At 41.2% G+C, this 24,602-nt stretch overlaps 2 long non-coding RNA genes across 2 annotated transcripts; both read left to right on the forward strand.

Moving 5' to 3' along the window:
• The first annotated feature begins 2,836 nt into the window (after positions 1-2,836).
• On the forward strand, positions 2,837-24,214 carry LOC306967095. Its single transcript, XR_013793161.1, has 4 exons — positions 2,837-2,922; positions 19,608-19,685; positions 23,636-23,696; positions 23,886-24,214. It is a non-coding gene; the product is annotated as an uncharacterized lncRNA (long non-coding RNA).
• On the forward strand, positions 12,434-13,162 carry LOC306967097. Its single transcript, XR_013793163.1, has 3 exons — positions 12,434-12,487; positions 12,708-12,768; positions 12,969-13,162. It is a non-coding gene; the product is annotated as an uncharacterized lncRNA (long non-coding RNA).
• Positions 24,215-24,602: the final 388 nt, after the last annotated feature.

A 24,602-nucleotide genomic window follows, 5' to 3' on the forward strand; every position in this document is an offset into this window, starting at 1 on the left:
GGCTAGTGGTGCTCCTAAAGTTGGCCTATGGCGACGGGGTCTTGTGGCGCGTGTACTCTGCTGTGTTCTGTCCATCTGCCCAGGTACCCGGAGGTGGACGCCTCCCGCAATGGGGATCGGTTGAGGCACACCGGAGGACGACCCACCCCTTTGCGCTGCTGGAGGACCTGCTGGCGCGCCCTCTTGTCGGGACGTAGTGGAGCCGCACAGGAGATGGCTCGTGTCCGTCCTGGATTTTAGCTATCTTTTAGTTTATCTGTTTTTATAGGCCTTTTAGTAAATAAATGTAACTTAATACGTTTTTAACAGTGACTATCTTATTGGTTACACCACATACAGCTCCCACCTCAACGTTGTTATTTTCGCCATGAACTCTTCCTTTCGTTCGTCATCTTCATATCCAAACCCCTCCATAAAACTCAAATCCACCTATACACTCTTTAATGCACTGCGCAGAGGCTCTGTCTGCCTTATGCTTTGTGCCCGCGGGCTTGGGTTGGGTGGGGCTTGATTTTTTGGGCCCGATTTTAACACTACTGCAGGCTAGTCGACCAGCAGAAAGAAAGCCTGGAGTGAGTGAGAAAGCAGAGTTACTCTTATTGCAATGAAGTAAACTAAAGAAAGCTAATCACGGGCTAAAAGCTAGATGGCCACAGCTAGAGGAACGAGTTCACAAATGAGAGCTTGAAAAACATTCTGTTGGAAGAGATTTGTCAACGGTGCAGTTGTATGTTCTTTATGCTATAGTTATCTGAACTGTTTATGGGACGTTAAGATGAGATATCCTTTATCGATCTCACAATGGAGAAATTTACAGTGCCACTCGAAAGTACTAATAAAGATGAAGCTAAATCTACAATGGAATGGTTTAAAAAAAACATATGAATGTGTTAGAACGGCCCAGTCAAAGTCCTGACCTAAATCCTATTGAAAATCTGCGGAAAGACCTGAAAACTGCTGTTCACAAACGCTCTCTTTCTAATGTGACAGAGCTTGAGTTGTTTTTTAAAGATGAATGGGCTAAAATGTCAGTCTCTACATGTGCAAATCTTGTAGAGTCAGACCCCAAAAGACTTGCTGCTGTTATTGCAGCAAAAGGGGGTTCCACAAAGTATTCATTCATGCTGTATGAATACTTATGCACGCCACACTTTTCGGTTTTCATTATCATTTTTCTCCAAAGGACCTCAGTCCCCTCAGAAGGTGGAGGCGACTTTGGCCCTTCTTGTACAGGGCGTTGGTGTTGTGGGACCAGTCCAGTTTGTTGTTGAGGTGAACACCCAGGTACTTGAAACTGTCCACCTCCTCAATGTCCTCCCCCTGGATGTTCAGCGGTGTGTGCGGCAGTGGCTTCCTCGTGAAGTCGATCACCATCTCCTTCGTCTTCCTGATGTTCAAGCACAGGTGGTTGCGCTCACACCAGTCCACAAAGTCTATGATGACTGACCGGTACTCCAGGTCGTTCCCCTTAGACACACAGCCCACGATGGCGGAGTCGTGGGAGAACTTCTGGAGATGACAGCTGTCCGTGTTGTATGTGAAGTCCAACGTGTAGATGGTGAAGAGAAACGGTGAGAGGACGGTGCCCTGAGGGGCCCCGGTGCTGCAGACGACCACCTCAGACTCACAGCTGCGCAGCCGCACATACTGTGGTCGGTCCGTGAGGTAGTCGATGGTTCATGCAGTGAGATGTTCATCCACTCCCGCGTCCTCCAGCTTCCCCCGCTGCAGCGCCGGCCTGATGATGTTGAAGGTGCTGGAGAAGTCAAAGAACATGACCCTGACAGCGCTCCCGCCGAGCTCCAGGTGGGTGAGCGCCCACTCCAGCAGGTCGATGACAGATTAACATACCAGACATCTATTTCGTTATTATTTATGCATCTTGTAGCTCATTGTGGTGCATTAGCATACGGTACATCTATTCAGCCTGATGTGTTTTTCTTCATGAGGCATTTTATGGCTGGTGTGTCTTAAACTCCGGAGCGACTTATAGTCCGGAAAATACGGTGGTGTATGTAAACATCTGGTTCCCACTGTAGGTTGAGACCATTTACCATTTACTGCATGAAGATGCTGATTAGACCACATGAATATTGCCCAGCTGTCCCTTAGGCTGGCCACAATAAAAGTCCACTCTTCAGTTTTGTGCCAACAATGGCAACAGACGATACACCAATAATGGTAAGGAAACAAAAGCACATCAACATGTCGACAACAATGTAGTTTCTCAGTCATAGTTAGTTAATAAGGTAGTTAATAACACTAAAAAAAAAGGTCAATCAACACAACTGGACTTCCTTTTTAAAACATAGCTGACTGTTTCGCTGTCCATCCAGACAGCTTCCTGCGTCATCTGCCGTCACTGGGTATTCACCATCCACGCCCACCGTGTCTATACCTGGTGAGTGTGGTCACAGCGGACAACAGCTCTGAGGATGCTGTCTGGATGGACAGCGAAACTGTCGGCTATGTTTTAAAAAGCAAGTCCAGTTGGGTTTGATTCACCCATTTTTTGTGTGTCTTATCAACACTTGTAGACAAAATATATTGTGACCAGACCTGATGTTTATAGTTTAAATATGTGGATATCTAGACCACACATTATAAGAAAACATGGGGAACTGGGCCGCAAAATGTTTTATCTCTTGTTATATGAGGTACAATGCTTTTTACATTCTATTTCTGTGCTGTGTAATGTAAAGTCTGAATAACATTTGTACAGCAGTTCATGTATGCGCCATAGTAACTTTTATTTGTTGTATTGTTTCTTCATGTTGTGTAAATCAACTTCCCGTGAACCTCTACAGAATGCACGAAATTGAGAGGAAATGTGTCACAAACACTAACTTACGACATATATATTTTACTAGCATATATATGAAGTAAGTGCTTCACTGCTACTTGATACTTCCTTAAACAGAGGTTGGATGAAAGTCTTGAACACAGAGCAGACATTTAGACCGACATCAGCGTTTGGTGAGTAATTTCTCTTTTCATTTGTTCACCTACACACAGTGCACACTGGAGAACAGTCCTTGTACTTGCAGTAATTTATTATGATAAATGACAAAACTAGTCTAAGTGTTTAATCCACTCAACTCCATGAGACTCATTCTGATCATGTCAGTTCTTCATCTTATCATCCTAAATAATGTTTTATGTGTTTATGGTCAGTGTGAACCAACATTCAAATCTTCCAGATCAGAATGTTCATGCTGATAATCCTCCTGACTTTGTGGCGGCTCAGTGACACTGAAGCAGGTACGTTTTCTCACAGATTTAACATGACATTGACAGAAGTGATCCCTTTGTTATGGAGGCATTACTCTCCCAGGTGACTCTGAAATGTGAATAGTGAATGAATGTCACTGCCAATCGCAGATTAAAGTTAAATTGAAAGAGATAAATGAATGATAATTGATTTTTTTTTTGTTAAAGATTTTTCTCATTTCCACAGACGACCCAGACTTAGGAATACCTGAGTGTTGCAGAGACTTCTGTCTCACACTTAATAAAGATGTGATAACAGCAGAGACTGGACGGTCCGCCGTCATACACTGCTCCTTCAGTACTCCATCGTACTTTTATCTCTCCAGTCTGGCCTGGTACAAATGTAATGATCGCAACTGTGATGACCCTCACAGAATATTTGACTCCAGAGACCAAAAGAGAATAGAAGAGAAGAGTTTTTCAGGACGAGTTTCTCTGTTGGAGCCGGATCTGAATCGGAGAAACTGCAGCATCATCATCACCGACCTGCGGCTCTCTGACTCTGGGAGATACTTTTTAAAACTCAATAAATTCTATCTTAACAATTTCTCATTTACTTTCAACAAGGTCACAATCTCTGTTAAAGGTTAGTACAGTGTAACTTCATTCATCACGTTAATGCCAACACTTTAAACTACATTACCCATAATCCTCTGCAGCTCTGCAGCAGGAGCACAGAGTGACAGAGGGGACGGGTATGTTTAACTCCAGCACCGTTACCTTCAGGACCAGGCCTGTTTCTAACCCCTACGTTCTGATGTAGATGCACCCGCTACTGGCTCACTTCTGTCTGCGCTCATCGTGTTTCTGATTCTCAACGTCGTCTTCGTCGTCGTCATCGTGATCCTGGTTCTGTAAGTTTGACACTTTTGTATTTGCTGAAGTCACAAACTCCAAACAGTTGTGCTTTGTTTCTTTCCCTGAAGGAACATGAGAACAATGAAGCTAAACCACGAAGTCAGAGTTATGTCTCTGCAGAGAAGAGAAACATCGTCGGATTATGAAGTCATGACTCCACCAAAGAGCTGAACGACCAATGTGTAAAGAATTATTCCTACAAAATATGTGGAAAAGAACTGATGTTTTTGTTTGTGCTTCACTGTTTTAATGCTTTATGTTACACTGTTTGCAGAATGATTTAATGTTGTAAAAAAAGAAGAAGCTTGTTTTTGATTTTTGCATTGTGAATTTCGGTAAACTGTTGCATGGTTGACTGTCTTAGATTATATTAAAGGGGATCTATTATAAAGATTAATCTGAGTTTTCACCTTTGTCATTATTTTGTTTCTTCATCAAACACAGAATCCGGGCAAGAATTCATTGAGTCAAACCACCAAAAGACCTAAATGTTCTACTACTAACTATACGTGATCTACCATGTGAGCTTGTGAATCTTTGTAGCACAGGCAACATATTATTTATGTTTAATATGCTTTTTATTGTAGATGCAGTACTGATAAACATAAGGAAAGAGAGACTTTGGAGGTTAAAACGGTGGAGAGGAGCTCTTTCTCTGACTCTGCACCATCCACTTCTCAGTGCAGGCAGAGGCAGGGACTAAAATCACTTCATCTGTCATTTACACCTATGGCCCGCTAGAACAGGCTAGTGTTAAATAAAAGCACGTAAGACTAATAGCTCTCTTTCTTCGCTCTGTGTCATTGCACTGCAGAGCCCTCCTCATCAAAGTCACTGTTTAGTTGAAGTGCACAGTGCTGAAGGCCCGTGTGTGACCTGAACCATTCGGCACATTTTTGAAGGGGTGTCAGGGCCCTGAGACGTCATCCATCGTTATTGTTTGTGCAAAATTCCTCTAGCAACCGTTGTATTTCAGTATAAACTTCATAACGTTCATTGTGTCTATTCGTGTTACAACATTACCTCTTGGGTTCATTTTGTCAGACACTCGGGTTGGAGATGTTGAAGTCTTTTACCTTTACATGTTTCAGCCTGCAGTTGGCGGCTGAAAGTGACACCGTTGTATGTCAGCCGGGTTCTCTTCCATTCTTATAGTATCAATTATGAGGACATGTAGAAAGGACAATACAGAACGCTTTTTGAGGGCCCCTACCCTGCTCTGGGCCCTGGGTACTCAGCACCCTTTGCCCCCACCCTGTCCGATGCCCATGGGGTGACGTCAGATCTGACCGATAAAACAGTAATTAATATCTCGAAAACAACAGCAGCACAAACAAAGATTTTTACAGCACAAACCATTGACATCTTTTTATATATATCAAAATGTGAGCATGATGAGGTCGCAGAGAATGGCGCTTACCAAACGGACTGTTAAAGGGGGGGTATTAATCTTTTTTCAGTCACATAGCACCAGTCTATATCACACTACGATGATGACCTTCTGTTGGTCTGTAAATGCAGTAAATTAGAATAACTGCCTTGTATAAAATGTCTCTCTCTAAATGGCTGTAGTGAATGTCTTGAAATAGGCCTCTGTCTCTTTAAGAACCTCTGAGCCTTTCCGACACGCCCCCTCCACACTCTGTCTGTGGCATCAGTGGGGAGGGGGTTCTGCTGAGGAGCAGTGGTTGGTTACTCGGCTGGTGACGAAAGCTCGGAGGCGTCTCCAGGAGGTGGGGGCGTTCCTAGGAGGACTCAGGCAAACCTATCCCTAAAATGGCCGCCATCAGAGTTTTTACAGATTACTCAAAAATACGTGAATGTGCCAAGGCAATACTTCAGGCATGTTTTTAATGAGGGAATGACAGAATAACATGATGTAAAGCTTGAAAAAGTCGATTTTGCGTATTACCCCCCCTTTAAAGGGATCAGGCCTTACTTCACGGACTAAAGCCTGGGGTTTGCCGCGGTTGTTTGACTCTGAAGGACTTTGAGCGTCTGAACACCGCTCAGCAGGCCCGGTGAGAGCGATCCATTATGTTTCAGTTTTTGTAGTGCACCGACACGGGCGCTCGCTGCAGCCACGACCTTGCGCCTTTTCTGGATTTCACCCCGGGAGGTGCTAAAAGACTCATAAAGTGCGCAGCACGGTTGAACTTTTGACCAGCATTAAAGGGGAAGTAACTTTTTTTTCTTTTTTCAAGGGCCGTGTTCTTTGTTTAAACTGAAACCTTTATGATTGTGCATGTAAGAAAAACTGGCAGTGTCTTCTTTTTGTTTCTGTTTTTTTTTAAGCACCAATTTGATTCTAAAATTGTAAAATAAATACATTGTTTGATTGGTAACTTGCACTGAGTAAGAGTGGATTAGTCAAACATTTATGGGTAGCACAAATAATTTAGTGGTAAAAGGAAGGAAGTAACGGTGTACCTAAAAGGGCAATAACTCGATAACTATGGAAACTGGAGACTTGGTTTATCTCATGGAAATATGTTTTTAAAGCCACTCAGCTTTCCAAAATGTTGATATTAGTTTTTTTTAGAGGGACTAGATGCAAGTTGGTCAATTTATGCACACTACTGCCACCTCAGGCCTTACGCGTAACTGCACCTTCTATATTACGCTCGTGCATGACGGCACTAAACTCCGTGTAGTCCCTTTAAAGACGCATAATGCTACTTTTTATGCAAAAAAAAGAAAAAAAAAGAAGTTATTTCTGGGTATTTGACCTTGACCATGACAAATTAGGAGAAAGTACAATAGCATTAACAAACAAATATTTTTTATATATTTTTAGTTGATTTTATAATTGCTTACCACAAACTGTGTAAAGAATCCTATATATTAAGTCTGGAAGTGTTTTTACGACTTATTTTGCAACAAGGGAAAGAAAGTCCATCCAACACCCATGAGCTGCAGTTTTCTTTCCATGTGTTCTTCATCTCATCATCCTAAATAATGTTTTATGTGTTTATGGTCAGTGTGAACTGACATACAAATCTTCCAGACGCATCAGAATGTTGTTGTTGATAATCCTCCTGACTTTGTGGCGGCTCAGTAGTTTTGCAGCTGAAGCCCACAGTGCAGTCCAGCACCGTCACCTTTAGGACCAGGCCTGTTTCTAACCCCTACGTTCTGATGTAGATGCACCTGTCACTGTCTCACTTCTGTCTGCGCTCAGTGTGTCTCTGATTCTAAACGTCGTCTTCATCGTCGTCATCGTGATCCTGGTTCTTCTTAGAAATTGAGAACAAAGACGCCAAACCATGAAGTCAGAGTTTACGCATATGTCTCTGCAGAAAAGACAAACATTTAGCAGTAACTATGTCAGAAACAGGAAGGTGTGATCACGTGATGTGAACTGAGAAATTAGGAGAAAGTTACAGCACAATGGCGTAAACTTTCATCCATAAAAGGTTGTATTTATTTACATATATTTTTCATTGAAAAAAAGTCAACAAACTGTAAAGAATCCTGTGGGTTCTTCAGATTATCATCCTAAATAAATGTATTTATGGTCAGTGGGAACTAGGGCTGCTCGATCACGATTATTTTAGTAATAATTGAAATCATTGATATTCAAATGATTATTTGTTGCCATAAAAAAAAATCTTAATATTATTCATATTTTATTTAAAAAAAAACAAAAACAATTATGCACAAAGTCTTCTCTGGACAATAATTTTCTGTTTGTTCTGAACATGCTGAACACAATCTGCAAACAGTTTGGCCAATATTGTGAAGTATAAGGACTAAACTCAAGTCATTTTCTTTGAAATGCTAATTCTCCAGGGTGAGTCTACCTAAGTTGCGTTTTACACAAGTGTTTTTGAAGCATAAGTAGCTCTCCGACGTTCTTGTTGTGTAAAAGTAGCTCATCAGATAAAAAAGGTTTGGAGACGCTAGGGCTGGGTAAACCGACCGAAAAGCTCCGGTAGGGGCGGTATCGAAAAACTTTTTTTTTTCGGTGCTAATTTTCGGTACTTTTTCTCTCCAAACGTCAATAAATAATCCGCAGTGAGTCTAAAAAACCCTGAACTCATGAGCAGCTTCAGCGCAAATGCAGAAGCAAAGCAAAGTAACTTACTAACAGTTCAGTCATTATCAGAGATCGCAGAGCCGCGGTCTGAGCCAGGACTAAACCAGGACTAAGCCAGGACTAAACCAGGACTTACAGTAAACTGGTTAAAAACCTGGACTGAATAAGAAACTAGACTCTTAGACAAATAGAAAAGCAGTGACAGCACAGTAGTGACAACAAGAAACACATGGGCTTTACCTTTAGCTTTAGCCGCAGAGCCTGAAGTTACTGCTGTTGTTTAAACTCCAGCTGCACCGGAGCATTTGGGATCAAAGATTGTCTCTGGAAAAGGTGAGGCTCACTCTGCATTAGCCATGTTTGGAACAGTTATGGTGCATTGTTAGTGACAGAGTGAGCGCTCTCACTATGTAACAGATCTTTGACGTGTGAGGAGCTTTCACTGTGGAACAGCTCAGTGAGTTTAGAAAAGTTTATCTTCAGTAAACGGTCCTGATGTGGATCTGGTCTGTTCCTGCAGCTCAGGAGGTAATAATGTCCTTTCTCTCTTTTTATCACTGCTTTAGTGGGAATTCTGCTCAAAACATGAAGTTACAGGTGACGCTGCTGCTCCTGTTTTCTGATGTGCCGTTTTGGACTAACTCCTGAACGATGCACATTATTTTAACTCAATTAAAATAACAAAGGTATTGAAAAAGTACCGTTAAGGCATTGGTACCGAAAAGCAGGTATCGTTAAAGTAGTGGTATAGAAAAGAACGAACGGTACCCAGCCCTAGGAGACGCCTGCTCTATTGAGAGATACCTGCCCCCTGCTGGCCAGCCCTCACACCTGTAGCATGATGACATCATCACTAGGGATGGGTACCGTTCGTTTTTTTCCGATACCAAGTACTTTAACGATACCAGCTTTTCGGTTCCTGTGCCTTAACAGTACTTTTTTCGATACCAATGTTATTTTAATTCAAGAAAAATAACGTGTATAAAAAAGTATAGTTCAGGAAAAAATCCTGAAACAGCACAGCAGAAGCTACAAGGGCCTCAGCAGCGTCGCCTGTGACTTCGTGTTTTGAGCACAATTTCCACTTAAGCAGAGATAAAAAGAAAGAAAGGACGTTATTACCTCTTAAGCTGCAGAGACAGGACAGATCCACATCAGGACATGGTTTTCTTTCAGCTAAACTTTTCTAAACACACTGTGGTGTCCGACAAAGCGAAAGCAACTTCACAGTCAAAGATCCTTACATGGTGTGAGCGCTCACTCTGCCACTGACAATTTACCAAAACTGGACCAACAATGTCTTATACAGAGTGAGCGCTCGCTTTCAACAAACCATCTTTGATATTCCTGTCGCTGCAGCTGCTGTAAAGTTGTAAACAAGAGCACGTAAGCTCAGCCTCCGGGTCTGTCGCTAAAGGTAAACACGTCTTTCTTATTGTCACTGCTCTCTTTTGCTTTTCACTTTGACTAAAGCTCAAGTTTCTTATTCAGTCCTGGTCTAGTCCTGGTTTATAACTGGTTTTGTTTAGCTCTGGGTTTTACAACCGGTGTAGTCCACGTCCTGGCTCAGTCCTGATGCAGACCGTGGCTCTGTCATCTCTATTACAAAGGTTTAGCAAGTTTTTCTTCGCTATAAGTTACATCTATAAAATATATCTTTGCTTCGCTCCATTTGCGCTGAAGCGGGTCAGTATCTGCGCACACGTTCATGTAGCTTTTTTAAGACTCACTGCGGGTCACATATTGACGTCTGGAGAGAAAAAGAACCGAAAGTTGGCACCGAAAGAGTTCAAATTTTTCAATACCGCCTCCGACCGGAGCTTTTCGGTCGGTTCCAAGTAGGAACCGTTTAACGGTGCCCATCCCTAATCATCACACAGCGCTAATGTTTTTATGTCAGACCAAAGTATGAGCCTTTAGCTCGTGAAATGCAAAGGGAACAGAAACAATCATCTCAGCAGCCTGAAACAATAAGAGTTTGAGCTCCATTGATCTGCTCCTGAAGAAGAGTTTCAGACTTTTCTTCTAAACAAAACCAGTGCCTGAGCAAAGGATATCGAGGCTTCTAAACAGCGGTTCTCCTTTCAGCACAAGGTGAGCTCTTAAATGTGGCGTTATCTCAAGAGCTAAGTATTAAAAATAATAGTACGATATTATTCACAGTTCTGTCAGGCTGTGCTGGTATTTAAGCCAATCAGCCAGGCTCACACAACCCGCGCAGGACCGGCTTTTTGCGCTTTGGATGGACGAGTGGGAGGGCATCCTTAATCGTTTTTTCTCGATTATGCTATTTTTGGGATCGTCTAGTGTGATAATCGAAGTCGTAATTGAATTTCGATTAATTGCACAGCCCTAGTGTGAACGAACATTCAAATCTTCCCGATCAGAATGTCCTTGTTGATAATCCTCCTGACTCTGTTGCGGCTCAGTGGCACTGAAGCAGGTACGTTTTCTCACAGATTCAACATGAAATTGACAGAAGTGATCCCTTTGTTATTGTTAACATTATTCTGTTCTGAGTTTACATGTTCTCCCCGTGTCTGCGTAGGTTTCCTCCAGGCACTAAAAACATGTACAATAGGCCAGGATGAATGAGAGGGTGTTTGAGAGTGCGAGTGTGGGACACCGGATGCAAATTAGCAAAACAAGAAACAAATAAATGACGTAAATAAAAGACTCTCCATGATTCAAACACTGAAAGGACTTCATGTCTCACCACATCTTCTGTTAATGCTGTACAGAAGCATCAACTGTGTTATTGTACAGCTCTCATTGTTTCATGACCAGAGCCAAGAACCAGAACATGTTCACCAAAGTAACCCCCGTCAACACACTTGGAGCTTCAATGATCTTTCACTAAAGGAGTGAAGGATGCTTTATGAAGAACCAGAGATGTGAGAATTAGTACAAAATATTAACCTTGATTTTTATCTGAAGATTAAGAACGTGATTAAAGGTTCCTTCACCATATATATTTTGGAATTAGCTTGAAAATTCTGGTACAAGCATCTCGTAATTGTACATTGTCCTGATAAAGAAATATATGGAATAAATGAAAACGACACCTGTATTTTTGTTGTCATATTTGTAAATGTTGTCTGTTTGTGATGTATATTTGTGTGTCCTGGTGCTTTCCTGCCTGCACTACTGTGAAAACAAATTTCCCCTTGGGGACAATAAACTAACTAACATTCACTGGTGACTTTTGTGAGTAATTTATTCATGATCAGTAAAACCAGTTAAAACAACATTTCCGAGGTTTGGAATGTTTCTATTGTTCTCCTCCGGCTCACACAATGCAATGAAGTCTGTTTTCTCTTCTACCAACTACAATCATCATCTACCAGACGAGCGTGCGAATCTTGAACTAATGGCACAAATCAAGTGGATTTTCTTCAAAACATTTATGGGTAGCACCAATAATTTTTCGCAGTAAAAGGAAGGAAATAACACCGTCCCTAAAAGGGCAATAACTTGATAACAATGGATTAGTCATGACCTTGTTATTGATAATGCCTTTATCATCCCACCATCCTCCTTCTGTGCTGTGTAATGTACAGTCTGAATAATGTGTGTGCAGTCCTTCTTTAGCATGTCGGTATAACCTGGTTACATCGTCCAACCCTAAGACCGATATGTAACTTTATTTAAAAAGTGTCTAAAAACTGCGCCTTTGTATCTGTGCTGCTGCAGGCATTGAAACAGCTGCTGTCTTGTCTTGTCCTCATCCCCTTCAGTGTAAATGAATGGTGATACTACATTGATTTGTGTCGCCTACTGAAGAAACAAAAAGCTGCCACTGGATAACGAACTGAAATTATGGACTAGTAGTACTAAGTTACATAAAGGTACTTTTGTACTTTTGTAATTGTGCGCTTTGAGATGGAAATCAACAAATATGAACGGATGTCTTAACTTAGAGAAAAATAAAGCAATCTTATGTAACATGAACATTGCCAGCCTGTCATTTTACATCATAACAAACCTGTGTGCCTTGTGCTTTGTCTGTATTTAGATAAATCTCCAGGTGAAACTCCTGGGGTGGCGTTGTGGCATTTTAAAGCTAAAGTAAAATCAAAGTAAACCCTCGCCTTGCCACAGTGTCAATGTAGGATCCATGAACAGGATGCACGAGGAAATGTGTTACAAACACAAACTTACATCATGTGCATTTACTAGAATATATATGAAGTAAGTGCTTCACCCCTACTTGACACTTCCTTAAACAGAGGATGGATGGAGGTTGGATGATGAGGCCAGTGTAAAAGCCACAGTCTTGAACACAGAGCAGACATTTAGACCGACATCAGTGCTGGGTGAGTAATTTCTCTTTACATTTGTTCACCTACACACAGTGCACACTGGAGAACAGCCATTGTACTTGCAGTAATTCACTATGATAAATGACAAAACTAGTCTAAGTGTTTAATCCACTCAGCTCCATGAGACTCATTCTGATCATGTCAGTTCTTCATCTTATCATCCTAAATAATGTTTTATGTGTTTATGGTCAGTGTGAACTAACATTCAAATCTTCCAGATCAGAATGTTCATGCTGATAATCCTCCTGACTTTGTGGCGGCTCAGTGACACTGAAGCAGGTACGTTTTCTCACAGATTTAACATGAAATTGACAGAAGTGATCCCTTTGTTATGGAGGCATTACTCTCCCAGGTGACTCTGAAGTGTGAATAGTGAATGAATGTCACTCCCAGTCACCAACAAGAACTTAAAGAAGTTAAAGAGATGAATGAATGATTTTTGTGTGTGTTTGTGTTAAATATATTTCTCATTTCTACAGATGACCCAGACTTAGGAATACCTGAGTGTTCCGGAGACTTCTGTCTGACCCTTAACAAAGACGTGATAACAGCAGAGACTGGACAGTCCGCCGTCATACACTGCTCCTTCAGTACTCCATCGGACTTTACTCCCTCCAGTCTGTTCTGGGCCAAATGTTATGGTCGCAACTGTGATCACTCTCACATAATGCTTGACTCCAAAGACCAAAACAGAATCGAGCACAGTTTTTCAGGCCGAGTTTCTCTGTTGGAGCCGGATCTGAGTCAGAGAAACTGCAGCATCATCATCACCGACCTGCGACTCTCGGACTCTGGGAAATACTTTTTAAGAATCTATGACTATAGTGTAACTTTCTCATTTACTTTCAACAGGCTCACAATCGCTGTTAAAGGTTAGTACAGTGTAACTTCATTCATCACGTTAATCCTGACCTTCCTTTAATCCTTTAAACTCCATTACCCACAATCCTCTGCAGCTCTGCAGCAGGAGCACAGAGTGCAGACTCCTGCTCTGACAGAGAGGACGGGTATGTTTAACACTGTTACCTTTAGGACCAGGCCTGTTTCTAACCCCTACGTTCTGATGTAGATGCACCTGTCACTGTCTCACTTCTGTCTGCGCTCATCGTGTTTCTGATTCTCATCGTCGCCTTCAACGTCGTCATCGTGGTCCTGGTTCTGTAAGTTTGACACTTTTGTATTTGCTGAAGTCACAAACTCCAAACTGATTCTAATCACAGTTTTGTGTTTTCCCTGAAGGAAATTGAGAACAAAGAAGCCAAACCACGAAGACAGAGTTTATATGTCTCTGCAGAGAAGAGAGGCTTCGTCTGAATATGAAGTGATCGCTCGACCAAACAATTGAATGAGTGTGTAAATAATTTAATTGTTATATTGTTTAATTCAATTTTAATAATACCAATAAAACAATACTTAATATCTCAAAACCGACAACAGCACAAAGATTTTCACAGCACAAAACAGCACAAACAATTAATATCTTTTTTATATATAAAAATGTGAGCCTGATGAGGGGGCAGCTTCACGGAGGTCACAGGTGCTTATACCAGACGGACTATTGAAGGGATCAGGCCTTACTTCACGGACTAAAGCCGGACTTTGGAGCGGCTACTTGACTCTGAAGGACTTTGAGCCTCTGAACACTGCTCAACAGGCCCGGTTAGAGCGATCCATTATGTTTCTGTTTGAGACAGTCCTCCAAATCCAAGTGGTCGTTTGTTTTATCCCCGGATTACGACCATATAAGACGTTTGTTAAAACAGCGCCCCCAAGCTCCCATTGAGGGTATGTCCATTACATTTAACCCAATTCAGAAACTTCGTAATTGTCAAAACAGGTCAAGATAGAAGCTACCAAGCTCTTCCACGTTTTCCCTATTTAAATATGGTTACGTGAAGTGTTCCACTACAAAGTATAATTACACAAAATTAAACAATGTGGATTTTCTAAGCGGATAAAAGGGGGAACTATATTGTAAGGCGTAATAATACCAGGAGTAGTTCGAAATCCAGCAGTAATCTTCACTTTACTGTACGGAAGCCAAATTACTCCTGGTATTATTACGCCTTACAATATAGTTCCTCCTTTTTTCCGCTTAGAACAGTGTTTTTCAACCTTTTTTGAGCTAAGGCACATTTTTTTCTTTGAAAAATCATGAGGCACACCACCAGCACAAAATGTAAAAAAAAATCTAACTCTGTAGCCTATATTCACAATATAAAGTGGTTCTCATCAAAGTGTGACTTGAATAGGAACACTGTATAGTCTGGCCAGCCACAATGACACTGTCACCGCCACCTGTCGCATCTATGCATCACTAATTCTCTTGTCTCAAAGAAATGAACTGATATGGAAGAGTTTTACATGGTCACTCTGCTGATCATTACACAGCACAGAGACTTGAGAATGCCACATTATTTGCAGATAATAATTAATTTGTTTTCAAAAAATATTCTTTAGACCCACTAGGTCAAATTGGATAATTTCCCACGGCACACCAGACAATACAGTATGTCATGGCACACTAGTGTGCCCCGGCACAGTGGTTGAAAAACACTGGCTTAGAAAATCCACATTGTTTAATTTTGTGTAATTATACTTTGTAGTGGAACACTTCACGTCACCATATTTAAATAGGGAAAACGTGGAAGAGCTTGGTAGCTTCTATCTTGACCTGTTTTGGAGCTATAGTGGAGAGCAGGAGAGGCTAAATGCTAACGCCGTCTGTGCTGTGTTTACGCGACTGAAGGCACGGGTGAAGATCAGACAGGTCCTAAAGAACTCGTCTAAGCTAAGGTAAGAACATATCTCAGTATGTAAAAACGGTGGCCTATTCCTTTAAGCACCAATTTGATGATAACGTTGTAAAATAAATAAATAGTTTACTGGTAACTACTTGGATTAGTCAAACATTTCTGGGTAGCACAAATGATTTTGCTGTAAAAGGAAGGAAGTAACGGTGTACCTAAAAGGGCAATAACTCGATAACTATGGAAACTGGAGGCTTGGTTTATCTCATGGAAATATGTTTTTAAAGCCACTTGGCTCCATGAGACTCATTCTGATCATTTCAGTGAAAAGATTGGAGCTCCTATTTGAAATCATATCTGATGATCAGGTTCCAAAATGTTGATACTATGTATTTGACCTTTGACAAAGTACGAGAAAGTTACAGCATAAACGAACAGCCATATAAGGCTGATTTTATAATTGCTCACCACAAACTGTGTGTAAACAATCCTATTATATTAAAGGTCCTATATCATGCAAAATCGACTTTTTGGAGCTTTTAGCCATGTTGTTATGCTATTTCCTTATCAAAAACACCCCCAGAGTGGTTTGTGGCTTCATTCACGCAGCTCTCAGTAATCCTCCTGAGTGTTCAGTTGTGTCGTAACAGTGGAACGAAAGTGCTCGACGTCTGTAAAGTAATGTCTTAATTCTATGCTTACGGACGGATTTTAATTTGTAAAACAGCGTTTTCATTATTTCTGTCGTAAGAGAGAAACAAAGAGAAAATAAAAAATAAAAAAAAATAAAAAAAATAAAAAGGATGTGCCCGAGGTGCTTCCAGGTCAGCTGTGGCCAAAACAAACACCCCTGAGCGTCTGAACAGATCAGTCATGTTTGCGCTGCAGCTGTGAAGATGGAGCTCGTTATAACTGGACACACCTGTTCTTTATTCTTACCTAACGATAATGTCACGGAGAAAAAGAAGCGCGTTTGGCTACGGAGTTTATTCAACCTTTTTCAGGAAGAGGCCACTCAGCTGTTTTTTTCTCCGGGATTCAGCGACTTTCACCAAAATATTGTTTTTCTGTGACTGTCACTGATGGATGTTTGGTGAACCTTCACCAGAATCAAAGTGGATTAACTTTTATAACCAACGCAAGTCCCATAATGTAAACAGTGATGGACCAGAGCGGTGAGTCAATCCAAACGCGGGTTAGCTTGTGTGTTAGCATATTAGCTTGTGTGTTAGCCATTTATGATGCTGTGTTGCAGATGTCAACTCCGTATAACTGCATTGTGAAGCAATTTCACTTATTGCTGTTTATTTATATTACGGTAAAGTTGTATGCGCGGAGAGAGGGGGCGGAGTTAACTGAATTGAAGCATTGTGTCTTCCGGGTTTGGAAAAATACCTCCAGAAAACACTTATATTTATCACAAAAATGAGTGCTCAATAGCGGTAGAGGTACAATATATCATATAAATGCCTATACTTAACTTTGGAATGGCTAAAATAGCATGATACAGATCCTTTAAAGTGCTTTCACGACTTATTTCGCAACAAGGGGAAGAAAGTCCATCCAACACCCATTAGCTGCAGTTTTCCTTCCATGTGTTCCACCGTTGAACGACGAGTGTGTAAATAATTATTCATACAAAATAAAGGACGGTTGTTTTTGCCTCTACTTTACAGTTTTAATACTTTTTTGCCACACTGTGTAACTGTTATTGTATTAGAATGATTTAATGTTGTGAATTTCTGTAAACTGTTGCGCTTTAACTGTCTTGGATCACATTAAAGGAGATTTATTAAGATGAATCTTTCTGAGCTTTTACCTTTGTCATCGTTTTTCCTCATCCAAGACGAGACCTGAATGTTCTGAATGCAAATGGATGTTTCAAGTAGATCTCGTTGACCCTAATCTGAACAATACGTTAACCATATCCCTGTTCCTAGCCCGAAATGGTCCTAAGCTGACTTTAGCGGTAACCATGTCATAAACAGGAAGGCGTGATCACGTGATGTGAATTGAGAAATGAGTTGAAAGTTACAGCACAATGGCGTAAACAGACAAACAGTCATCCATAGAAGGTTGTATTTGTTTATCTAATTTTTAGTTATAATGGAAAAAAAATAAAATAATAATGATCACCGGATGGAAAACTGTATGTCAAGAATCCTATATAAAAGCGATGTTTCAGACATAGGGCCTCATTTCCTAGTTATCCAGAGTGTTGCTGATTTTTGGAGATATTTTTTTTTGTAATTCATGCAGTTCTTATGTTTGAAGAGTTACGTGGCGCTAGGCTAATGCTAGGCTAGTGCATTTCTACGATATCAGCTAGCCTGCATTAAAAACAGTCTGACCCGCTCCACAGAGCACCTGAGGCAAATCACTTATAACGCCAGACTAACCATATAAATGTCTGTGTCGATAGAATAATTTTAACCATTTTGCATTTAAAAGACCTCATATTTGAGCAGCATCAGCTTCGTGGTTGTATAAGCTACGCAGCGGCGGAGTGATCTGCTAGAAAATAGTCCCTCAAAATGCGATCATTCATGTGATGCAGGTCAGTTATATTCCCAAAATTATTCTATGGACACAGACATTTATATGTTTGGTCTGGCGTTATAAGTGATTTGCCTCAGGTGCACTGTGGAGCGGGTCACACTGTGTTTAATGCAGGCTAGCTGATACCATAGAAATGCACTAGCCTTGCACTAGCCTAGCGCCACGAAACTCTTCAAATATAAGAACTGCATGAATTACAAAAAAAAAATGTCTCCAGAAATCAGCAACACTCTGGATAACTAGGAAATGAGGCCCTATGTCAAAAATCCTGAAATATCCCTTTAAGGGTTCTTCAGACTAATAAATAAATGTATTTATGGTCACTGAAGGACTTTATCAAATGTAAAGATAATTCACAGAGGACCACCAGAGAACATCTGATGATACCCCACAGGAGCCCATCTTTGGTCAGACGGTCGGTCTGTCCGAGGTGTAACCTGTGGAATAATCTTCCTCTAACGCTGAGAGAAAGCCCTCTACATATTGTGCGTTTAAAGCCTAATAGAAAAAATGGCTGAGAGCAAACCGAAGTTTGTTTGTGTGTTCTTTATTGTCCCCGTAGGGAAATTTGTTCTCTGCATTTGACCCATCCTTTGATGCCGCTGGGGCGACCCGTAAGGAGCAGTGGGCAGCGACAGCTCCAGTGACCCATCTCCAGATGTGGTCAGAATCACCTGGCAGGAGGATTCACCTATTCTACGTGTTTTTTACGGGGAGAACATGTAAACTCCACAGAAAGGCCCCGTCTATATGTGGGAATCGAACCCATGACCTTCTTGCTGTGAAGCACAAGCGCTCCACATCATTCTGTGTGGAGTTTACATGTTCTCCCCGTGTCTGCGTAGGTTTCCTCCGGGCACTCCGGTTTCCCCTGCCACTAAAAACATGTACAATAGGCCAGGATGAATGAGAGTGTTTTTGAGAGTGCACATGGGGGATGGTGGATGGAAATTAGCCCATGGCTACAATCCAGCGTGGCGTGTTTACATGTATGAGATCCATGTATGTTCATTAACATGCACTGTCCCGACTAAAGAAACAAATAAATGACATAAATAAAAGACTCTCCATGATTCAAACACTGAAAGGACTTCATGTCTCACCACATCTTCTGTTAATGCTGTACAGAAGCATCATCTGTGTTATTGTACAGCTCTCATTGTTTCATGACCAGAGCCAAGAACCAGAACATGTTCACCAAAATAATCCCCATCAACACACTTGGAGCTTCAATGATCTTTCACTAAAGGAGTGAAGGATGCTTTATGAAGAACCAGAGATGTGAAAAAATATTAACTTAGATTGAAAAAGCTACAGTCTGGTACAAGCACCTCGTAATTGTACATTGTCCTGATATATATATAAATATATGGAATAAATGAAAATGACACCTGTATTTTTGTTGTCATATTTGTAAATGTTGTCTGTTTGTGATGTATATTTGTGTGTCCTGGTGCTTTCCTGCCTGCACTACTGTGAAAATGAATTTCCCCTTGGGGACAATAAACTAACTAACCTTCACTGGTAACTTTTGTGAGTAATTTATTCGAGATCTGTAATGTAATGACCAGTTAAAACAATGTCCAAGTTTTTGTTTCTATTGTTCTCCTCCGGCTCACACAATGCAATGAAGTCTATTTTCTCTTCTACCAACTGCAATCATCATCTACCAGATGAGCGTGCGAGTCTTGACCTAATGGCACAAATCAAGAGGAAATTACAAACACTAACTTACGACATGTGCATTTTTTTCATGAAGAAAGTGCTTCACTGTTACTTGACACTTCCTTAAACAGAGGATGGATGGAGGTTGGATGATGAGGCCAGTGTAAAAGCCACAGTCTTGAACACAGAGCAGACATTTAGACCGACATCAGCGCTTGGTGAGTAATCTCACTTTTCATTTGTTCACCTACACACAGTGCACACTGGAGAACAGCCATTGTACTTGCAGTAATTTACTATGATAAATGACAAAACTAGCCTAAGTGTTTAAATCCACTCAGCTCCATGAGACTCATTCTGATCATTTCAGTGGTGAAATTGCCCACATCTGCAGTAAGTGTCTGTCTAGCTGACAGCAAAAGGGTTTAACTCCAATTTGACAATGAGGATGAGCAGTTTCCTTTTTATGTGAAAAAACAAGTTGATATTTGTGCGTATTTGACCGTCACCCTGTGGCTGTGAGTGGTCAGCATGGCATCATTACGTTCGATCACAGTGGTCTCTACAACGCGCCAGGGTCAATTGTTTTGTAGGTTTTCTGGTGAGAGGCTCCGTCAGCAGAGAAAACCTTCCAAACATTTGATCCTGGAGCGTTGTAGAGACCACTGTGATGCAAAGTAAATATCATCCGCTCATACAGCCACAGGGTCAAATACACTCAGACATCAAGTTTTTTTTCCGCATTAAAAGTTGCGTAATGCACCTTTAAATAAATTATATATAAAAAATAACCACAGCAGGCTTTTGGAAAATTATCATCTTCATTGTCGAATAGGAGTCAAAACCTTTTGTTCAAATGTCAAAACTTTGCCTTCCGCTTAGCTTAGCATTTCTTTTAATAAAAGGCGAGCCACAAAATAAATGCCAAGGCAGCTGAATTGATAAAGTTACATATATATATATAAACCGAAAGTGAACCCCAAATACAATCCAAAAAAGAGACTCTTTAGAGTTGTGCTAGAGTTTTTATTAAGTATTTTTCAGAGAATAGTGGTTGTGCGAAGCTATTTATGGTCAAACAACTGAGTTGTTCAATCATGATGATAATTGAGACGGCCGAAAAGACACGGATCAAAAGTCGACATGGCCTTGTGCTTTGGATCGTTGTCAGTCCAAGTGCGTCCCATGCGCAGCTTCTGGGCTGACGAGTCACACTTTTCTTCCAGTATTTCTCGATAACATGCTGCATTCATCCTGAAATCCGTTTTGACCAAGCTCCCTGAAGCTCACACATCCCCAAAACATCAGTGATCCACCTCCGCTCATGTTGGCTCCTCCAAATGTAACGTTGATGGTTGTGGCCAAACAGTTCCATTTTGGTTTCATCCAAATGACCTTGCTTCAGAACTGTTGAGGCTTGTCTCTGTGCTGTTTGGCATATTGTAAGCGGATACTTTGTGGCATTTGCAAAGTAATGGCTTTCTTCTGGCAACTTGGCCATGCAGTCCATTTTTTATCAAGTGCCTTTACCTGCGGTGGTCATACCGCCTTTGCGATGCCCAATCCCGTCAGACCTTGGAAGCTAAGCAGGGAAGGGCCTGGTCGGTGCTTGGATGGGAGACCATTTGGTAACAGCAGGAAGCCTAGCGAATGTAGTGTGTGAGTGAGTGGTTGGTGGTGGTCGGAGGGGCCGATGGCGCAGACTGGTTGCCTCGCTTCCGTCAGTCTACCCCAGGGCAGCTGTGGCTACAATAGTAGCTTACTACCACCAAGTATGGAGTGAATGAATAGTGCAATGTAAAGCGTCTTTGAGTGTCCAGAAAAGCGCTATATAAAACCGATGCATTATCATTATTATTATTTATTGTCCATCTTGAAACCACTTTTTTTAGAGAGAGTCCTGTATTTCAGCTGAAATTATCCCTTGGTTTTTATTTTCATCCTGATGAAACTTTTGTTGGTGACCTGACTGTGGTTTTGTTTCAACAGAATCCTGCATTATCCACTTCATAATTAGAGTTTGAACACTCTCATCCTTGAATATCTTTTTCATAACCCTTTCCCATTTTATACTCTTCCTTTTCTTGCCGATCCTTTGACTCTTCTTTTGTTCTCCTTATGTCTGACAAACCAGAAACGTGAGCGCAGCACTGGATGACATTTCAGGAGGATGCTTGCGTCAACTTGTGTGCATATTATCAGGCCACGATCACCAGGGTATACAAACTTTTGATCCAGGTCATTTTGGTAGTTTCTTTTATCATTAAGATTTAAAAATAGCAAATTACAGTTGCAGTTACAGGTTTGTGATTTCTGAGACATGAGGGAAGGAAAAGAATTGTCCAAGGATCTGCAAGAAAAGGTAGTGTAACTGTAGAAAATGGGAAAGGGTCATGAAAAGGATATCCAAGGCACTGAGAGTTTCAACAATCAGCAGTTGTTGAAACCAAACCATGGTCAGGTCGACTGACAAAATATTCAGTTACAACTGGCAGGAAAATTGTGGATGAAAAGAAAAACTAAGAGTAAACTTCAGCTGAAATACAGGAAAAATAGTTGTGTAGCTGTTTCAAGATGCACAATAAAGAGGCACTTGATGAAAAATGGGCTGCATGGCCAAGTTGTCAGAAGAAAACCATTACTTCACAAATCCCACAAAGTATCCGCTCATAAAATGCCAAACAGCACAGAGACAAGCCTCAACATTTCTGAAACAATGTCATTTGGAATGATGAAGCTAAAATTGGGCTTTTTGGCCACAACCATAAATATTACATTTGGAGGAGTCAACAAGGCCTGTGATGAATGGTGCTCCAATCCTACAGTGAAACATGGAGGTGGATCACTGGAGCTTCAGGGAACTTGATCAATGTTATTAAAGAATAATGGAGGAAAAGTGCCACTCATCAGCCTGGAAGCTGCACGTGGGAGGCGCTTGGACGTTCCAACATGACAACGATCTAAAGCACAAGGCCATGTCGACCTCTCATTGGCTCCAGTAGAATAAAGTGAAGGTTCTGGAGTGACCATCTCAGTCTCCTGACCTCAATATCATTGAGCCCCTCTGGGGGGATATCATGCAAGTCAGCCCAGGAATTTACAGGTATTGGAGGATTTTTGCAAAAAGAGGAAATAAAGAGGCCCATCCACACCTACTACCAAAGAATCCGAGCTGTCATTGATGTTAAAGGGGGCAATACACAGTACTAAGAATGGGGGAATGTCAACTTTTGATCAGGGTCATTTTTCATAATGATTTAAAAAGAGGAAACTCAGTTGTTTGACCATACATGGCTTCACACAACCACAAAAAAACAAAAAACATTTTGTGTCGTCATTCATTTTCTCTTGAGAGTCACCAGTGAACCTCTGCCTTATAGTTGAATATAAAAACACTACAGTCTTTCACCATCCTCTGTGCAGAGAGTAGCAGACAAATATAATCCATCTTATTTTCCAGTGAACGAACACTGGCTAGAAGGCTTGTGTGTCTTGCCCGGATACCTCTTTGTTTGATGCTTTTTTGTCTCCCTGTGACGCCTCCACTGTGCTGCAGGTGTGTGTGTGTGTGTGTGTGCGTGTGTGTGTGTGTGTGTGTGTGTGTGTGTGGGGGGGGGGGGGGGTCTTGGTGCCTCTTCAGTGTTTCAAAAGAAGAATCTGCAGACTTCTACGTCTCAAATGCCACTTAAAGACCTTTAGATCATCAAGTAGATAACATTGACCCTAAGGTTGACCATATCCCTGTTCCTAACCCTAAATGAGCCAAATTAGTCATTTGTGTCATGAAATCTTTTCACGGCAGACCTTCCCTCCTGTCTTTAGCAGTGACCATGTCAGAAACAGGAAGGTGTGATCACGTGATGTGAATTGAGAAATTAGGAGAATGTTACAGCACAATGGCGTAAACAGACAAACAGTTTAAGAAACATAGAAGTTTCTTTTTATTTATATATATTTTTAGTTCATATGATCCAGATTACTTACCACAAACTGTATGTGAAGTATCCATATATATTAAGTCTTTAAGTGCTTTCACGACTTATTTCGCAACAAAGACAGGCCATTCAAAACCCATTAGCTGCAGTTTTCTTTCCATGTATTCTTTAACTTATCATCCTAAATAATGTTTTGTGTGTTTATGGTCAGTGTGAACCAACATTCAAATCTTCCAGATCAGAATGTTCATGCTGATAATCCTCCTGACTTTGTGGCGGCTCAGTGGCACTGAAGCAGGTACGTTTTCTCACAGATTTAACATGAAATTGACAGAAGTGATCCCTTTGTTATGGAGGCATTACTCTCCCAGGTGACTCTGAAGAGTGAATAAATGTTACCGCCAGTCACCGACAAGTTGAAGTTAAATTTAAAGAGATGCATAAATTATTAATAGATTTTTTTGTTAACATTTTGTCATTTCTACAGATGACCCAGAGTTCGGATCACCTAAGTGTTTGAACAACGTCTGTCTCACCCTTACTAAAGATGTGATAACAGCAGAGACTGGACGGTCCGCTGTTATAAACTGCTCCTTGAGCACTCGATCAAACTTTAATCTCAGAGATCTGGTCTGGTATAAATGTAACCTTTCCGTCTGTGGTGACTCTGATATAATATTTGACTCCAGAAACCAAAACAAGATTCAGTTGAGTTTTTCAGGACGAGTTTCTCTGTTGGAGCCGGATCTGAGTCAGAGAAGCTGCAGCATCATCATCACCGACCTGCGACTCTCTGACTCTGGGACATACGTTTTAGAAGTCGTTGGCAGTTCATTTTCAAATACTTTCAACAAAGCCCCAGTCTCTATTAAAGGTTAGTACAGTGTAAGTTCATTCATAACGCTAATGCTGACACTTTAAACTCCATCACCCATAATCCTCTGTGATGTGTAGTTTTGCAGCAGAAGCCCACAGTGCAGACTCCTGTTCTGCCAGAATGGATGAGTATGTTTAACTCCAGCACCGTTACCTTCAGGCCCAGGCCTGTTTCTAACCCCTACGTTCTGATGTAGATGCACCCGTGACCGTCTCACTTCTGTCTGCGCTCAGTGTGTCTCTGATTCTGAACGTCGTCTTCATCGTCGTCATCGCGGTCCTGGTTCTGTAAGTTTGACACTTTTGTACTCGCTGAAGTCACAAACTC

This window comes from Gobius niger, assembly GCF_951799975.1.
Source record: "Gobius niger genome assembly, chromosome: 8".
In the NCBI taxonomy this organism is placed as follows: Eukaryota; Metazoa; Chordata; class Actinopteri; order Gobiiformes; family Gobiidae; genus Gobius; species Gobius niger.